The sequence below is a fragment of the Amia ocellicauda genome, unplaced genomic scaffold, assembly GCF_036373705.1.
Source record: "Amia ocellicauda isolate fAmiCal2 unplaced genomic scaffold, fAmiCal2.hap1 HAP1_SCAFFOLD_47, whole genome shotgun sequence".
NCBI classification, from domain to species: Eukaryota; Metazoa; Chordata; class Actinopteri; order Amiiformes; family Amiidae; genus Amia; species Amia ocellicauda.
In genome coordinates, this window is record NW_027102983.1 from 217,501 (window position 1) to 235,000 (window position 17,500).

Genomic DNA, 17,500 nt, shown 5'->3' on the forward strand with positions numbered 1-17,500 from the left:
CTACTTAAAGGGAAGGCAATATCCGTTTCTGCCGCTCATACTTGCAGTTGAACTGTCTCTCTACTCTAAAGTCCGGGACACACCAGCGCGCCGCAGACAGTCCCTGCTAACACGAAACGTTGTGGCAACGTTGTGCGTTAGCTGGGGTGCCACACCAGACCGGAACTATATTTTACAAAACGAACACATTGTCTTGATAATACAGCTGTAATTGAGTGCCTGACACGCCAGTCAAGCGCAATCTTGAGAAGGTGTGCATTTCAGTAAGGATTTCAATTGACATGCAGTATGAAACTGAAAGGAGGTTGCATCACTATGATGCATAACATTGCATGTATTGTATTTTCAAGTGTGTGCATTCATCCTGTTGTCATTTTGTTTTGAAAGCAGAAGAATCATTCAACAGGTTGCTGAGACAAATGTAAACCAGTAAAACATATGAAGAGAAACAAACCTTGAATATAAGTTCAGTTGTTTAAACATTTGACAAACTATGGTGAGGGGGTAAGAAAACACACAAATCCAGCAGCTCCTGTATTTCAATACACCAGAACCCAATATTATTGGCGAGTCGGGTAGTCCATCATCACAGTTCGAGGGCAGGCATCATTTCAGTAATTTCATCCCGTTGCATTCACATCCGTGCCTTGAATGAGATTGAATGTGATCTTTGCTCTCAAGTATGTTCCCAAGTTTTACACTTTCGTGCTTTGCATGAATGGGAATGGAACCGTGTGTGTTGAATGAGGCTCCTTGTGAGCACTGAACTTTGTCCGGTGGAGTTCCTTTTTGTGTTGCTGTAATTGTGTCATTTCTCGATGAGAAAGATTAGGCAACATTTAGTCACTTCTAGCCATGATGCTCAATTTATTTACGAATGTACCCTAGTTACTACGGACCGTTTACGTTGGAGAACAAGATCTATTGTATGCCTGTGTATTTGGGGAAGTCAAATCTGAAATAATGATGAAATTGCGTGTATCCAAAGTTAAAACTCGTGATTTGTCGCCCTCTGGTGTGTAAAAGATGCAAAAGCTTACAGCACCTGGTATTCCCAGGCGGTCTCCCATCCAAGTACTGACCAGGCCCGAGCCTGCTTAGCTTCCGAGATCGGACGAGATCGGGCGTATTCAGGCTAGTATGGCCGTAAGCCAGAGAGGCTGTCCCTGACGCTCTACTTAAAGGGAAGGCAATATCCGTTTCTGCCGCTCATACTTGCAGTTGAACTGTCTCTCTACTCTAAAGTCCGGGACACACCAGCGCGCCGCAGACAGTCCCTGCTAACACGAAACGTTGTGGCAACGTTGTGCGTTAGCTGGGGTGCCACACCAGACCGGAACTATATATTACAAAACGAACACATTGTCTTGATAAAACAGCTGTAATTGAGTGCCTGACACGCCAGTCAAGCGCAATCTTGAGAAGGTGTGCATTTCAGTAAGGATTTCAATTGACATGCAGTATGAAACTGAAAGGAGGTTGCATCACTATGATGCATAACATTGCATGTATTGTATTTTCAAGTGTGTGCATTCATCCTGTTGTCATTTTGTTTTGAAAGCAGAAGAATCATTCAACAGGTTGCTGAGACAAATGTAAACCAGTAAAACATATGAAGAGAAACAAACCTTGAATATAAGTTCAGTTGTTTAAACATTTGACAAACTATGGTGAGGGGGTAAGAAAACACACAAATCCAGCAGCTCCTGTATTTCAATACACCAGAACCCAATATTATTGGCGAGTCGGGTAGTCCATCATCACAGTTCGAGGGCAGGCATCATTTCAGTAATTTCATCCCGTTGCATTCACATCCGTGCCTTGAATGAGATTGAATGTGATCTTTGCTCTCAAGTATGTTCCCAAGTTTTACACTTTCGTGCTTTGCATGAATGGGAATGGAACCGTGTGTGTTGAATGAGGCTCCTTGTGAGCACTGAACTTTGTCCGGTGGAGTTCCTTTTTGTGTTGCTGTAATTGTGTCATTTCTCGATGAGAAAGATTAGGCAACATTTAGTCACTTCTAGCCATGATGCTCAATTTATTTATGAATGTACCCTAGTTACTAGGGACCGTTTACGTTGGAGAACAAGATCTATTGTATGCCTGTGTATTTGGGGAAGTCAAATCTGAAATAATGATGAAATTGCGTGTATCCAAAGTTAAAACTCGTGATTTGTCGCCCTCTGGTGTGTAAAAGATGCAAAAGCTTGCAGCTCCTGGTATTCCCAGGCGGTCTCCCATCCAAGTACTGACCAGGCCCGAGCCTGCTTAGCTTCCGAGATCGGACGAGATCGGACGAGATCGGGCGTATTCAGGCTAGTATGGCCGTAAGCCAGGGAGGCTGTCCCTGACGCTCTACTTAAAGGGAAGGCAATATCCGTTTCTGCCGTTCATACTTACAGTTGAACTGTCTCTCTACTCTAAAGCCCGGGACACACCAGCGCGCCGCAGACAGTCCCTGCTAACACGCCACGTTGTGGCAACATTGTGGCAACGTTGTGCGTTAGCTGGGGTGCCACACCAGACCGGAAATATATTTTACAAAACGAACACATTCTCTTGATAAAACAGCTGTAATTGAGTGCCTGACACGCCAGTCAAGCGCAATCTTGAGAAGGTGTGCATTTCAGTAAGGATTTCAATTGACATGCAGTATGAAACTGAAAGGAGGTTGCATCACTATGATGCATAACATTGCATGTATTGTATTTTCAAGTGTGTGCATTCATCCTGTTGTCATTTTGTTTTGAAAGCAGAAGAATCATTCAACAGGTTGCTGAGACAAATGTAAACCAGTAAAACAAATGAAGAGAAACAAACCTTGAATATAAGTTCAGTTGTTTAAACATTTGACAAACTATGGTGAGGGGGTAAGAAAACACACAAATCCAGCAGCTCCTGTATTTCAATACACCAGAACCCAATATTATTGGCGAGTCGGGTAGTCCATCATCACAGTTCGAGGGCAGGCATCATTTCAGTAATTTCATCCCGTTGCATTCACATCCGTGCCTTGAATGAGATTGAATGTGATCTTTGCTCTCAAGTATTTTCCCAAGTTTTACACTTTCGTGCTTTGCATGAATGGGAATGGAACCGTGTGTGTTGAATGAGGCTCCTTGTGAGCACTGAACTTTGTCCGGTGGAGTTCCTTTTTGTGTTGCTGTAATTGTGTCATTTCTCGATGAGAAAGATTAGGCAACATTTAGTCACTTCTAGCCATGTTGCTCAATTTATTTACGAATGTACACTAGTTACTAGGGACCGTTTACGTTGGAGAACAAGATCTATTCTATGCCTGTGTATTTGGGGAAGTCAAATCTGAAATAATGATGAAATTGCGTGTATCCAAAGTTAAAACTCGTGATTTGTCGCCCTCTGGTGTGTAAAAGATGCAAAAGCTTACAGCACCTGGTATTCCCAGGCGGTCTCCCATGCAAGTACTGACCAGGCCCGAGCCTGCTTAGCTTCCGAGATCGGACGAGATCGGGCGTATTCAGGCTAGTATGGCCGTAAGCCAGGGAGGCTGTCCCTGACCCTCTACTTAAAGGGAAGGCAATATCCGTTTCTGCCGCTCATACTTGCAATTGAACTGTCTCTCTACTCTAAAGTCCGGGACACACCAGCGCGCCGCAGACAGTCCCTGCTAACACGAAACGTTGTGGCAACGTTGTGCGTTAGCTGGGGTGCCACACCAGACCGGAACTATATATTACAAAACGAACACATTGTCTTGATAAAACAGCTGTAATTGAGTGCCTGACACGCCAGTCAAGCGCAATCTTGAGAAGGTGTGCATTTCAGTAAGGATTTCAATTGACATGCAGTATGAAACTGAAAGGAGGTTGCATCACTATGATGCATAACATTGCATGTATTGTATTTTCAAGTGTGTGCATTCATCCTGTTGTCATTTTGTTTTGAAAGCAGAAGAATCATTCAACAGGTTGCTGAGACAAATGTAAACCAGTAAAACATATGAAGAGAAACAAACCTTGAATATAAGTTCAGTTGTTTAAACATTTGACAAACTATGGTGAGGGGGTAAGAAAACACACAAATCCAGCAGCTCCTGTATTTCAATACACCAGAACCCAATATTATTGGCGAGTCGGGTAGTCCATCATCACAGTTCGAGGGCAGGCATCATTTCAGTAATTTCATCCCGTTGCATTCACATCCGTGCCTTGAATGAGATTGAATGTGATCTTTGCTCTCAAGTATGTTCCCAAGTTTTACACTTTCGTGCTTTGCATGAATGGGAATGGAACCGTGTGTGTTGAATGAGGCTCCTTGTGAGCACTGAACTTTGTCCGGTGGAGTTCCTTTTTGTGTTGCTGTAATTGTGTCATTTCTCGATGAGAAAGATTAGGCAACATTTAGTCACTTCTAGCCATGATGCTCAATTTATTTACGAATGTACACTAGTTACTAGGGACCGTTTACGTTGGAGAACAAGATCTATTCTATGCCTGTGTATTTGGGGAAGTCAAATCTGAAATAATGATGAAATTGCGTGTATCCAAAGTTAAAACTCGTGATTTGTCGCCCTCTGGTGTGTAAAAGATGCAAAAGCTTACAGCACCTGGTATTCCCAGGCGGTCTCCCATGCAAGTACTGACCAGGCCCGAGCCTGCTTAGCTTCCGAGATCGGACGAGATCGGGCGTATTCAGGCTAGTATGGCCGTAAGTCAGGGAGGCTGTCCCTGACCCTCTACTTAAAGGGAAGGCAATATCCGTTTCTGCCGCTCATACTTGCAATTGAACTGTCTCTCTACTCTAAAGTCCGGGACACACCAGCGCGCCGCAGACAGTCCCTGCTAACACGAAACGTTGTGGCAACGTTGTGCGTTAGCTGGGGTGCCACACCAGACCGGAACTATATATTACAAAACGAACACATTGTCTTGATAAAACAGCTGTAATTGAGTGCCTGACACGCCAGTCAAGCGCAATCTTGAGAAGGTGTGCATTTCAGTAAGGATTTCAATTGACATGCAGTATGAAACTGAAAGGAGGTTGCATCACTATGATGCATAACATTGCATGTATTGTATTTTCAAGTGTGTGCATTCATCCTGTTGTCATTTTGTTTTGAAAGCAGAAGAATCATTCAACAGGTTGCTGAGACAAATGTAAACCAGTAAAACATATGAAGAGAAACAAACCTTGAATATAAGTTCAGTTGTTTAAACATTTGACAAACTATGGTGAGGGGGTAAGAAAACACACAAATCCAGCAGCTCCTGTATTTCAATACACCAGAACCCAATATTATTGGCGAGTCGGGTAGTCCATCATCACAGTTCGAGGGCAGGCATCATTTCAGTAATTTCATCCCGTTGCATTCACATCCGTGCCTTGAATGAGATTGAATGTGATCTTTGCTCTCAAGTATGTTCCCAAGTTTTACACTTTCGTGCTTTGCATGAATGGGAATGGAACCGTGTGTGTTGAATGAAGCTCCTTGTGAGCACTGAACTATGTCCGGTGGAGTTCCTTTTTGTGTTGCTGTAATTGTGTCATTTCTCGATGAGAAAGATTAGGCAACATTTAGTCACTTCTAGCCATGATGCTCAATTTATTTACGAATGTACCCTAGTTACTAGGGACCGTTTACGTTGGAGAACAAGATCTATTGTATGCCTGTGTATTTGGGGAAGTCAAATCTGAAATAATGATGAAATTGCGTGTATCCAAAGTTAAAACTCGTGATTTGTCGCCCTCTGGTGTGTAAAAGATGCAAAAGCTTACAGCACCTGGTATTCCCAGGCGGTCTCCCATCCAAGTACTGACCAGGCCCGAGCCTGCTTAGCTTCCGAGATCGGACGAGATCGGGCGTATTCAGGCTAGTATGGCCGTAAGCCAGGGAGGCTGTCCCTGACGCTCTACTTAAAGGGAAGGCAATATCCGTTTCTGCCGTTCATACTTACAGTTGAACTGTCTCTCTACTCTAAAGCCCGGGACACACCAGCGCGCCGCAGACAGTCCCTGCTAACACGCCACGTTGTGGCAACATTGTGGCAACGTTGTGCGTTAGCTGGGGTGCCACACCAGACCGGAACTATATATTACAAAACGAACACATTCTCTTGATAAAACAGCTGTAATTGAGTGCCTGACACGCCAGTCAAGCGCAATCTTGAGAAGGTGTGCATTTCAGTAAGGATTTCAATTGACATGCAGTATGAAACTGAAAGGAGGTTGCATCACTATGATGCATAACATTGCATGTATTGTATTTTCAAGTGTGTGCATTCATCCTGTTGTCATTTTGTTTTGAAAGCAGAAGAATCATTCAACAGGTTGCTGAGACAAATGTAAACCAGTAAAACATATGAAGAGAAACAAACCTTGAATATAAGTTCAGTTGTTTAAACATTTGACAAACTATGGTGAGGGGGTAAGAAAACACACAAATCCAGCAGCTCCTGTATTTCAATACACCAGAACCCAATATTATTGGCGAGTCGGGTAGTCCATCATCACAGTTCGAGGGCAGGCATCATTTCAGTAATTTCATCCCGTTGCATTCACATCCGTGCCTTGAATGAGATTGAATGTGATCTTTGCTCTCAAGTATGTTCCCAAGTTTTACACTTTCGTGCTTTGCATGAATGGGAATGGAACCGTGTGTGTTGAATGAGGCTCCTTGTGAGCACTGAACTTTGTCCGGTGGAGTTCCTTTTTGTGTTGCTGTAATTGTGTCATTTCTCGATGAGAAAGATTAGGCAACATTTAGTCACTTCTAGCCATGATGCTCAATTTATTTACGAATGTACCCTAGTTACTAGGGACCGTTTACGTTGGAGAACAAGATCTATTGTATGCCTGTGTATTTGGGGAAGTCAAATCTGAAATAATGATGAAATTGCGTGTATCCAAAGTTAAAACTCGTGATTTGTCGCCCTCTGGTGTGTAAAAGATGCAAAAGCTTACAGCACCTGGTATTCCCAGGCGATCTCCCATCCAAGTACTGACCAGGCCCGAGCCTGCTTGGCTTCCGAGATCGGACGAGATCGGGCGTATTCAGGCTAGTATGGCCGTAAGCCAGGGAGGCTGTCCCTGACGCTCTACTTAAAGGGAAGGCAATATCCGTTTCTGCCGCTCATACTTGCAAATTAACTGTCTCTCTACTCTAAAGTCCGGGACACACCAGCGCGCCGCAGACAGTCCCTGCTAACACGAAACGTTGTGGCAACATTGTGGCAACGTTGTGCGTTAGCTGGGGTGCCACACCAGACCGGAACTATATATTACAAAACGAACACATTGTATTGATAAAACAGCTGTAATTGAGTGCCTGACACGCCAGTCAAGCGCAATCTTGAGAAGGTGTGCATTTCAGTAAGGATTTCAATTGACATGCAGTATGAAACTGAAAGGAGGTTGCATCACTATGATGCATAACATTGCATGTATTGTATTTTCAAGTGTGTGCATTCATCCTGTTGTCATTTTGTTTTGAAAGCAGAAGAATCATTCAACAGGTTGCTGAGACAAATGTAAACCAGTAAAACATATGAAGAGAAACAAACCTTGAATATAAGTTCAGTTGTTTAAACATTTGACAAACTATGGTGAGGGGGTAAGAAAACACACAAATCCAGCAGCTCCTGTATTTCAATACACCAGAACCCAATATTATTGGCGAGTCGGGTAGTCCATCATCACAGTTCGAGGGCAGGCATCATTTCAGTAATTTCATCCCGTTGCATTCTCATCCGTGCCTTGAATGAGATTGAATGTGATCTTTGCTCTCAAGTATGTTCCCAAGTTTTACACTTTCGTGCTTTGCATGAATGGGAATGGAACCGTGTGTGTTGAATGAGGCTCCTTGTGAGCACTGAACTTTGTCCGGTGGAGTTCCTTTTTGTGTTGCTGTAATTGTGTCATTTCTCGATGAGAAAGATTAGGCAACATTTAGTCACTTCTAGCCATGATGCTCAATTTATTTACGAATGTACCCTAGTTACTAGGGACCGTTTACGTTGGAGAACAAGATCTATTGTATGCCTGTGTATTTGGGGAAGTCAAATCTGAAATAATGATGAAATTGCGTGTATCCAAAGTTAAAACTAGTGATTTGTCGCCCTCTGGTGTGTAAAAGATGCAAAAGCTTACAGCACCTGGTATTCCCAGGCGGTCTCCCATCCAAGTACTGACCAGGCCCGAGCCTGCTTAGTTTCCGAGATCGGACGAGATCGGGCGTATTCAGGCTAGTATGGCCGTAAGCCAGGGAGGCTGACCCTGACGCTCTACTTAAAGGGATGGCAATATCCGTTTCTGCCGTTCATACTTACAGTTGAACTGTCTCTCTACTCTAAAGCCCGGGACACACCAGCGCGCCGCAGACAGTCCCTGCTAATATGCCACGTTGTGGCAACGTTGTGCGTTAGCTGGGGTGCCACACCAGACCGGAACTATATTTTACAAAACGAACACATTTGTCTTGATAAAACAGCTGTAATTGAGTGCCTGACACGCCAGTCAAGCGCAATCTTGAGAAGGTGTGCATTTCAGTAAGGATTTCAATTGACATGCAGTATGAAACTGAAAGGAGGTTGCATCACTATGATGCATAACATTGCATGTATTGTATTTTCAAGTGTGTGCATTCATCTTGTTGTCATTTTGTTTTGAAAGCAGAAGAATCATTCAACAGGTTGCTGAGACAAATGTAAACCAGTAAAACATATGAAGAGAAACAAACCTTGAATATAAGTTCAGTTGTTTAAACATTTGACAAACTATGGTGAGGGGGTAAGAAAACACACAAATCCAGCAGCTCCTGTATTTCAATACACCAGAACCCAATATTATTGGCGAGTCGGGTAGTCCATCATCACAGTTCGAGGGCAGGCATCATTTCAGTAATTTCATCCCGTTGCATTCACATCCGTGCCTTGAATGAGATTGAATGTGATCTTTGCTCTCAAGTATGTTCCCAAGTTTTACACTTTCGTGCTTTGCATGAATGGGAATGGAACCATGTGTGTTGAATGAGGCTCCTTGTGAGCACTGAACTTTGTCCGGTGGAGTTCCTTTTTGTGTTGCTGTAATTGTGTCATTTCTCGATGAGAAAGATTAGGCAACATTTAGTCACTTCTAGCCATGATGCTCAATTTATTTATGAATGTACCCTAGTTACTAGGGACCGTTTACGTTGGAGAACAAGATCTATTGTATGCCTGTGTATTTGGGGAAGTCAAATATGAAATAATGATGAAATTGCGTGTATCCAAAGTTAAAACTTGTGATTTGTCGCCCTCTGGTGTGTAAAAGATGCAAAAGCTTACAGCACCTGGTATTCCCAGGCGGTCTCCCATCCAAGTACTGACCAGGCCCGAGCCTGCTTAGCTTCCGAGATCGGACGAGATCGGGCGTATTCAGGCTAGTATGGCCGTAAGCCAGGGAGGCTGTCCCTGACGCTCTACTTAAAGGGAAGGCAATATCCGTTTCTGCCGTTCATACTTACAGTTGAACTGTCTCTCTACTCTAAAGCCCGGGACACACCAGCGCGCCGCAGACAGTCCCTGCTAATATGCCACGTTGTGGCAACGTTGTGCGTTAGCTGGGGTGCCACACCAGACCGGAACTATATTTTACAAAACGAACACATTTGTCTTGATAAAACAGCTGTAATTGAGTGCCTGACACGCCAGTCAAGCGCAATCTTGAGAAGGTGTGCATTTCAGTAAGGATTTCAATTGACATGCAGTATGAAACTGAAAGGAGGTTGCATCACTATGATGCATAACATTGCATGTATTGTATTTTCAAGTGTGTGCATTCATCCTGTTGTCATTTTGTTTTGAAAGCAGAAGAATCATTCAACAGGTTGCTGAGACAAATGTAAACCAGTAAAACATATGAAGAGAAACAAACCTTGAATATAAGTTCAGTTGTTTAAACATTTGACAAACTATGGTGAGGGGGTAAGAAAACACACAAATCCAGCAGCTCCTGTATTTCAATACACCAGAACCCAATATTATTGGCGAGTCGGGTAGTCCATCATCACAGTTCGAGGGCAGGCATCATTTCAGTAATTTCATCCCGTTGCATTCACATCCGTGCCTTGAATGAGATTGAATGTGATCTTTGCTCTCAAGTATGTTCCCAAGTTTTACACTTTCGTGCTTTACATGAATGGGAATGGAACCGTGTGTGTTGAATGAGGCTCCTTGTGAGCACTGAACTTTGTCCGGTGGAGTTCCTTTTTGTGTTGCTGTAATTGTGTCATTTCTCGATGAGAAAGATTAGGCAACATTTAGTCACTTCTAGCCATGATGCTCAATTTATTTACGAATGTACCCTAGTTACTAGGGACCGTTTACGTTGGAGAACAAGATCTATTGTATGCCTGTGTATTTGGGGAAGTCAAATCTGAAATAATGATGAAATTGCGTGTATCCAAAGTTAAAACTCGTGATTTGTCGCGCTCTGGTGTGTAAAAGATGCAAAAGCTTACAGCACCTGGTATTCCCAGGCGGTCTCCCATCCAAGTACTGACCAGGCCCGAGCCTGCTTAGCTTCCGAGATCGGACGAGATCGGGCGTATTCAGGCTAGTATGGCCGTAAGCCAGGGAGGCTGTCCCTGACGCTCTACTTAAAGGGAAGGCAATATCCGTTTCTGCCGTTCATACTTACAGTTGAACTGTCTCTCTACTCTAAAGCCCGGGACACACCAGCGCGCCGCAGACAGTCCCTGCTAACACGCCACGTTGTGGCAACATTGTGGCAACGTTGTGCGTTAGCTGGGGTGCCACACCAGACCGGAACTATATATTACAAAACGAACACATTGTCTTGATAAAACAGCTGTAATTGAGTGCCTGACACGCCAGTCAAGCGCAATCTTGAGAAGGTGTGCATTTCAGTAAGGATTTCAATTGACATGCAGTATGAAACTGAAAGGAGGTTGCATCACTATGATGCATAACATTGCATGTATTGTATTTTCAAGTGTGTGCATTCATCCTGTTGTCATTTTGTTTTGAAAGCAGAAGAATCATTCAACAGGTTGCTGAGACAAATGTAAACCAGTAAAACATATGAAGAGAAACAAACCTTGAATATAAGTTCAGTTGTTTAAACATTTGACAAACTATGGTGAGGGGGTAAGAAAACACACAAATCCAGCAGCTCCTGTATTTCAATACACCAGAACCCAATATTATTGGCGAGTCGGGTAGTCCATCATCACAGTTCGAGGGCAGGCATCATTTCAGTAATTTCATCCCGTTGCATTCACGTCCGTGCCTTGAATGAGATTGAATGTGATCTTTGCTCTCAAGTATGTTCCCAAGTTTTACACTTTCGTGCTTTGCATGAATGGGAATGGAACCGTGTGTGTTGAATGAGGCTCCTTGTGAGCACTGAACTTTGTCCGGTGGAGTTCCTTCTTGTGTTGCTGTAATTGTGTCATTTCTCGATGAGAAAGATTAGGCAACATTTAGTCACTTCTTGCCATGATGCTCAATTTATTTACGAATGTACCCTAGTTACTAGGGACCGTTTACGTTGGAGAACAAGATCTATTGTATGCCTGTGTATTTGGGGAAGTCAAATCTGAAATAATGATGAAATTGCGTGTATCCAAAGTTAAAACTCGTGATTTGTCGCCCTCTGGTGTGTAAAAGATGCAAAAGCTTACAGCACCTGGTATTCCCAGGCGGTCTCCCATCCAAGTACTGACCAGGCCCGAGCCTGCTTAGCTTCCGAGATCGGACGAGATCGGGCGTATTCAGGCTAGTATGGCCGTAAGCCAGGGAGGCTGTCCCTGACGCTCTACTTAAAGGGAAGGCAATATCCGTTTCTGCCGTTCATACTTACAGTTGAACTGTCTCTCTACTCTAAAGCCCGGGACACACCAGCGCGCCGCAGACAGTCCCTGCTAATATGCCACGTTGTGGCAACGTTGTGCGTTAGCTGGGGTGCCACACCAGACCGGAACTATATTTTACAAAACGAACACATTTGTCTTGATAAAACAGCTGTAATTGAGTGCCTGACACGCCAGTCAAGCGCAATCTTGAGAAGGTGTGCATTTCAGTAAGGATTTCAATTGACATGCAGTATGAAACTGAAAGGAGGTTGCATCACTATGATGCATAACATTGCATGTATTGTATTTTCAAGTGTGTGCATTCATCCTGTTGTCATTTTGTTTTGAAAGCAGAAGAATCATTCAACAGGTTGCTGAGACAAATGTAAACCAGTAAAACATATGAAGAGAAACAAACCTTGAATATAAGTTCAGTTGTTTAAACATTTGACAAACTATGGTGAGGGGGTAAGAAAACACACAAATCCAGCAGCTCCTGTATTTCAATACACCAGAACCCAATATTATTGGCGAGTCGGGTAGTCCATCATCACAGTTCGAGGGCAGGCATCATTTCAGTAATTTCATCCCGTTGCATTCACATCCGTGCCTTGAATGAGATTGAATGTGATCTTTGCTCTCAAGTATGTTCCCAAGTTTTACACTTTCGTGCTTTACATGAATTGGAATGGAACCGTGTGTGTTGAATGAGGCTCCTTGTGAGCACTGATCTTTGTCCGGTGGAGTTCCTTTTTGTGTTGCTGTAATTGTGTCATTTCTCGATGAGAAAGATTAGGCAACATTTAGTCACTTCTAGCCATGATGCTCAATTTATTTACGAATGTACCCTAGTTACTAGGGACCGTTTACGTTGGAGAACAAGATCTATTGTATGCCTGTGTATTTGGGGAAGTCAAATCTGAAATAATGATGAAATTGCGTGTATCCAAAGTTAAAACTCGTGATTTGTCGCGCTCTGGTGTGTAAAAGATGCAAAATCTTACAGCACCTGGTATTCCCAGGCGGTCTCCCATCCAAGTACTGACCAGGCCCGAGCCTGCTTAGCTTCCGAGATCGGACGAGATCGGGCGTATTCAGGCTAGTATGGCCGTAAGCCAGGGAGGCTGTCCCTGACGCTCTACTTAAAGGGAAGGCAATATCCGTTTCTGCCGTTCATACTTACAGTTGAACTGTCTCTCTACTCTAAAGCCCGGGACACACCAGCGCGCCGCAGACAGTCCCTGCTAACACGCCACGTTGTGGCAACATTGTGGCAACGTTGTGCGTTAGCTGGGGTGCCACACCAGACCGGAACTATATATTACAATACGAACACATTGTCTTGATAATACAGCTGTAATTGAGTGCCTGACACGCCAGTCAAGCTCAATCTTGAGAAGGTGTGCATTTCAATAAGGATTTCAATTGACATACAGTATGAAACTGAAAGGAGGTTGCATCACTATGATGCATAACATTGCATGTATTGTATTTTCAAGTGTGTGCATTCATCCTGTTGTCATTTTGTTTTGAAAGCAGAAGAATCATTCAACAGGTTGCTGAGACAAATGTAAACCAGTAAAACATATGAAGAGAAACAAACCTTGAATATAAGTTCAGTTGTTTAAACATTTGACAAACTATGGTGAGGGGGTAAGAAAACACACAAATCCAGCAGCTCCTGTATTTCAATACACCAGAACCCAATATTATTGGCGAGTCGGGTAGTCCATCATCACAGTTCGAGGGCAGGCATCATTTCAGTAATTTCATCCCGTTGCATTCACATCCGTGCCTTGAATGAGATTGAATGTAATCTTTGCTCTCAAGTATGTTCCCAAGTTTTACACTTTCGTGCTTTGCATGAATGGGAATGGAACCGTGTGTGTTGAATGAGGCTCCTTGTGAGCACTGAACTTTGTCCGGTGGAGTTCCTTTTTGTGTTGCTGTAATTGTGTCATTTCTCGATGAGAAAGATTAGGCAACATTTAGTCACTTCTAGCCATGATGCTCAATTTATTTATGAATGTACCCTAGTTACTAGGGACCGTTTACGTTGGAGAACAAGATCTATTGTATGCCTGTGTATTTGGGGAAGTCAAATCTGAAATAATGATGAAATTGCGTGTATCCAAAGTTAAAACTCGTGATTTGTCGCCCTCTGGTGTGTAAAAGATGCAAAAGCTTACAGCACCTGGTATTCCCAGGCGGTCTCCCATGCAAGTACTGACCAGGCCCGAGCCTGCTTAGCTTCCGAGATCGGACGAGATCGGGCGTATTCAGGCTAGTATGGCCGTAAGCCAGAAATGCTGTCCCTGACGCTCTACTTAAAGGGAAGGCAATATCCGTTTCTGCCGTTCATACTTACAGTTGAACTGTCTCTCTACTCTAAAGCCCGGGACACACCAGCGCGCCGCAGACAGTCCCTGCTAACACGCCACGTTGTGGCAACATTGTGGCAACGTTGTGCGTTAGCTGGGGTGCCACACCAGACCGGAACTATATTTTACAAAACGAACACATTGTCTTGATAATACAGCTGTAATTGAGTGCCTGACATGCCAGTCAAGCGCAATCTTGAGAAGGTGTGCATTTCAGTAAGGATTTCAATTGACATGCAGTATGAAACTGAAAGGAGGTTGCATCACTATGATGCATAACATTGCATGTATTGTATTTTCAAGTGTGTGCATTCATCCTGTTGTCATTTTGTTTTGAAAGCAGAAGAATCATTCAACAGGTTGCTGAGACAAATGTAAACCAGTAAAACATATGAAGAGAAACAAACCTTGAATATAAGTTCAGTTGTTTAAACATTTGACAAACTATGGTGAGGGGGTAAGAAAACACACAAATCCAGCAGCTCCTGTATTTCAATACACCAGAACCCAATATTATTGGCGAGTCGGGTAGTCCATCATCACAGTTCGAGGGCAGGCATCTTTTCAGTAATTTCATCCCGTTGCATTCACATCCGTGCCTTGAATGAGATTGAATGTGATCTTTGCTCTCAAGTATGTTCCCAAGTTTTACACTTTCGTGCTTTGCATGAATGGGAATGGAACCGTGTGTGTTGAATGAGGCTCCTTGTGAGCACTGAACTTTGTCCGTTGGAGTTCCTTTTTGTGTTGCTGTAATTGTGTCATTTCTCGATGAGAAAGATTAGGCAACATTTAGTCACTTCTAGCCATGATGCTCAATTTATTTACGAATGTACCCTAGTTACTAGGGACCGTTTACGTTGGAGAACAAGATCTATTGTATGCCTGTGTATTTGGGGAAGTCAAATCTGAAATAATGATGAAATTGCGTGTATCCAAAGTTAAAACTCGTGATTTGTCGCGCTCTGGTGTGTAAAAGATGCAAAAGCTTACAGCACCTGGTATTCCCAGGCGGTCTCCCATCCAAGTACTGACCAGGCCCGAGCCTGCTTAGCTTCCGAGATCGGACGAGATCGGGCGTATTCAGGCTAGTATGGCCGTAAGCCATGAATGCTGTCCCTGACGCTCTACTTAAAGGGAAGGCAATATCCGTTTCTGCCGTTCATACTTACAGTTGAACTGTCTCTCTACTCTAAAGCCCGGGACACACCAGCGCGCCGCAGACAGTCCCTGCTAACACGCCACGTTGTGGCAACATTGTGGCAACGTTGTGCGTTAGCTGGGGTGCCACACCAGACCGGAACTATATATTACAAAACGAACACATTGTCTTGATAATACAGCTGTAATTGAGTGCCTGACATGCCAGTCAAGCGCAATCTTGAGAAGGTGTGCATTTCAGTAAGGATTTCAATTGACATGCAGTATGAAACTGAAAGGAGGTTGCATCACTATGATGCATAACATTGCATGTATTGTATTTTCAAGTGTGTGCATTCATCCTGTTGTCATTTTGTTTTGAAAGCAGAAGAATCATTCAACAGGTTGCTGAGACAAATGTAAACCAGTAAAACATATGAAGAGAAACAAACCTTGAATATAAGTTCAGTTGTTTAAACATTTGACAAACTATGGTGAGGGGGTAAGAAAACACACAAATCCAGCAGCTCCTGTATTTCAATACACCAGAACCCAATATTATTGGCGAGTCGGGTAGTCCATCATCACAGTTCGAGGGCAGGCATCTTTTCAGTAATTTCATCCCGTTGCATTCACATCCGTGCCTTGAATGAGATTGAATGTGATCTTTGCTCTCAAGTATGTTCCCAAGTTTTACACTTTCGTGCTTTGCATGAATGGGAATGGAACCGTGTGTGTTGAATGAGGCTCCTTGTGAGCACTGATCTTTGTCCGGTGGAGTTCCTTTTTGTGTTGCTGTAATTGTGTCATTTCTCGATGAGAAAGATTAGGCAACATTTAGTCACTTCTAGCCATGATGCTCAATTTATTTACGAATGTACCCTAGTTACTAGGGACCGTTTACGTTGGAGAACAAGATCTATTGTATGCCTGTGTATTTGGGGAAGTCAAATCTGAAATAATGATGAAATTGCGTGTATCCAAAGTTAAAACTCGTGATTTGTCGCGCTCTGCTGTGTAAAAGATGCAAAAGCTTACAGCACCTGGTATTCCCAGGCGGTCTCCCATCCAAGTACTGACCAGGCCCGAGCCTGCTTAGCTTCCGAGATCGGACGAGATCGGGCGTATTCAGGCTAGTATGGCCGTAAGCCAGGGAGGCTGTCCCTGACGCTCTATTTAAAGGGATGGCAATATCCGTTTCTGCCGTTCATACTTACAGTTGAACTGTCTCTCTACTCTAAAGCCCGGGACACACCAGCGCGCCGCAGACAGTCCCTGCTAATATGCCACGTTGTGGCAACGTTGTGCGTTAGCTGGGGTGCCACACCAGACCGGAACTATATTTTACAAAACGAACACATTTGTCTTGATAAAACAGCTGTAATTGAGTGCCTGACACGCCAGTCAAGCGCAATCTTGAGAAGGTGTGCATTTCAGTAAGGATTTCAATTGACATGCAGTATGAAACTGAAAGGAGGTTGCATCACTATGATGCATAACATTGCATGTATTGTATTTTCAAGTGTGTGCATTCATCCTGTTGTCATTTTGTTTTGAAAGCAGAAGAATCATTCAACAGGTTGCTGAGACAAATGTAAACCAGTAAAACATATGAAGAGAAACAAACCTTGAATATAAGTTCAGTTGTTTAAACATTTGACAAACTATGGTGAGGGGGTAAGAAAACACACAAATCCAGCAGCTCCTGTATTTCAATACACCAGAACCCAATATTATTGGCGAGTCGGGTAGTCCATCATCACAGTTCGAGGGCAGGCATCATTTCAGTAATTTCATCCCGTTGCATTCACATCCGTGCCTTGAATGAGATTGAATGTGATCTTTGCTCTCAAGTATGTTCCCAAGTTTTACACTTTCGTGCTTTGCATGAATGGGAATGGAACCGTGTGTGTTGAATGAGGCTCCTTGTGAGCACTGATCTTTGTCCGGTGGAGTTCCTTTTTGTGTTGCTGTAATTGTGTCATTTCTCGATGAGAAAGATTAGGCAACATTTAGTCACTTCTAGCCATGATGCTCAATTTATTTACGAATGTACCCTAGTTACTAGGGACCGTTTACGTTGGAGAACAAGATCTATTGTATGCCTGTGTATTTGGGGAAGTCAAATCTGAAATAATGATGAAAT

The 17,500-nt window shown here is 43.4% G+C and overlaps 13 non-coding genes and 1 pseudogene across 13 annotated transcripts; all 14 read right to left on the minus strand.

The window, feature by feature from the left end:
* Nucleotides 1-1,033: 1,033 nt before the first annotated feature.
* On the minus strand, nt 1,034-1,152 carry LOC136736682 (5S ribosomal RNA). The gene has a single exon (XR_010811740.1). It is a non-coding gene; the product is annotated as a 5S ribosomal RNA (ribosomal RNA).
* Nucleotides 1,153-2,207: 1,055 nt separating this feature from the next.
* On the minus strand, nt 2,208-2,336 carry LOC136736887 (uncharacterized; annotated as a pseudogene).
* A 1,066-nt stretch (nt 2,337-3,402) lies between these two features.
* Nucleotides 3,403-3,521, minus strand: LOC136737212 (5S ribosomal RNA). Its single transcript, XR_010812178.1, has one exon. It is a non-coding gene; the product is annotated as a 5S ribosomal RNA (ribosomal RNA).
* A 1,055-nt stretch (nt 3,522-4,576) lies between these two features.
* Nucleotides 4,577-4,695, minus strand: LOC136737414 (5S ribosomal RNA). Its single transcript, XR_010812375.1, has one exon. It is a non-coding gene; the product is annotated as a 5S ribosomal RNA (ribosomal RNA).
* A 1,055-nt stretch (nt 4,696-5,750) lies between these two features.
* LOC136736695 (5S ribosomal RNA) lies at nt 5,751-5,869 on the minus strand. Its single transcript, XR_010811752.1, has one exon. It is a non-coding gene; the product is annotated as a 5S ribosomal RNA (ribosomal RNA).
* A 1,066-nt stretch (nt 5,870-6,935) lies between these two features.
* On the minus strand, nt 6,936-7,054 carry LOC136737386 (5S ribosomal RNA). The gene has a single exon (XR_010812348.1). It is a non-coding gene; the product is annotated as a 5S ribosomal RNA (ribosomal RNA).
* Nucleotides 7,055-8,120: 1,066 nt separating this feature from the next.
* On the minus strand, nt 8,121-8,239 carry LOC136737330 (5S ribosomal RNA). The gene has a single exon (XR_010812293.1). It is a non-coding gene; the product is annotated as a 5S ribosomal RNA (ribosomal RNA).
* A 1,056-nt stretch (nt 8,240-9,295) lies between these two features.
* On the minus strand, nt 9,296-9,414 carry LOC136736706 (5S ribosomal RNA). The gene has a single exon (XR_010811763.1). It is a non-coding gene; the product is annotated as a 5S ribosomal RNA (ribosomal RNA).
* A 1,056-nt stretch (nt 9,415-10,470) lies between these two features.
* Nucleotides 10,471-10,589, minus strand: LOC136736718 (5S ribosomal RNA). Its single transcript, XR_010811774.1, has one exon. It is a non-coding gene; the product is annotated as a 5S ribosomal RNA (ribosomal RNA).
* Nucleotides 10,590-11,655: 1,066 nt separating this feature from the next.
* LOC136736729 (5S ribosomal RNA) lies at nt 11,656-11,774 on the minus strand. Its single transcript, XR_010811785.1, has one exon. It is a non-coding gene; the product is annotated as a 5S ribosomal RNA (ribosomal RNA).
* Nucleotides 11,775-12,830: 1,056 nt separating this feature from the next.
* LOC136737295 (5S ribosomal RNA) lies at nt 12,831-12,949 on the minus strand. The gene has a single exon (XR_010812260.1). It is a non-coding gene; the product is annotated as a 5S ribosomal RNA (ribosomal RNA).
* Nucleotides 12,950-14,015: 1,066 nt separating this feature from the next.
* Nucleotides 14,016-14,134, minus strand: LOC136737213 (5S ribosomal RNA). Its single transcript, XR_010812179.1, has one exon. It is a non-coding gene; the product is annotated as a 5S ribosomal RNA (ribosomal RNA).
* Nucleotides 14,135-15,200: 1,066 nt separating this feature from the next.
* Nucleotides 15,201-15,319, minus strand: LOC136736740 (5S ribosomal RNA). The gene has a single exon (XR_010811796.1). It is a non-coding gene; the product is annotated as a 5S ribosomal RNA (ribosomal RNA).
* Nucleotides 15,320-16,385: 1,066 nt separating this feature from the next.
* Nucleotides 16,386-16,504, minus strand: LOC136736752 (5S ribosomal RNA). Its single transcript, XR_010811807.1, has one exon. It is a non-coding gene; the product is annotated as a 5S ribosomal RNA (ribosomal RNA).
* Between the last annotated feature and the right edge of the window lie 996 nt (nt 16,505-17,500).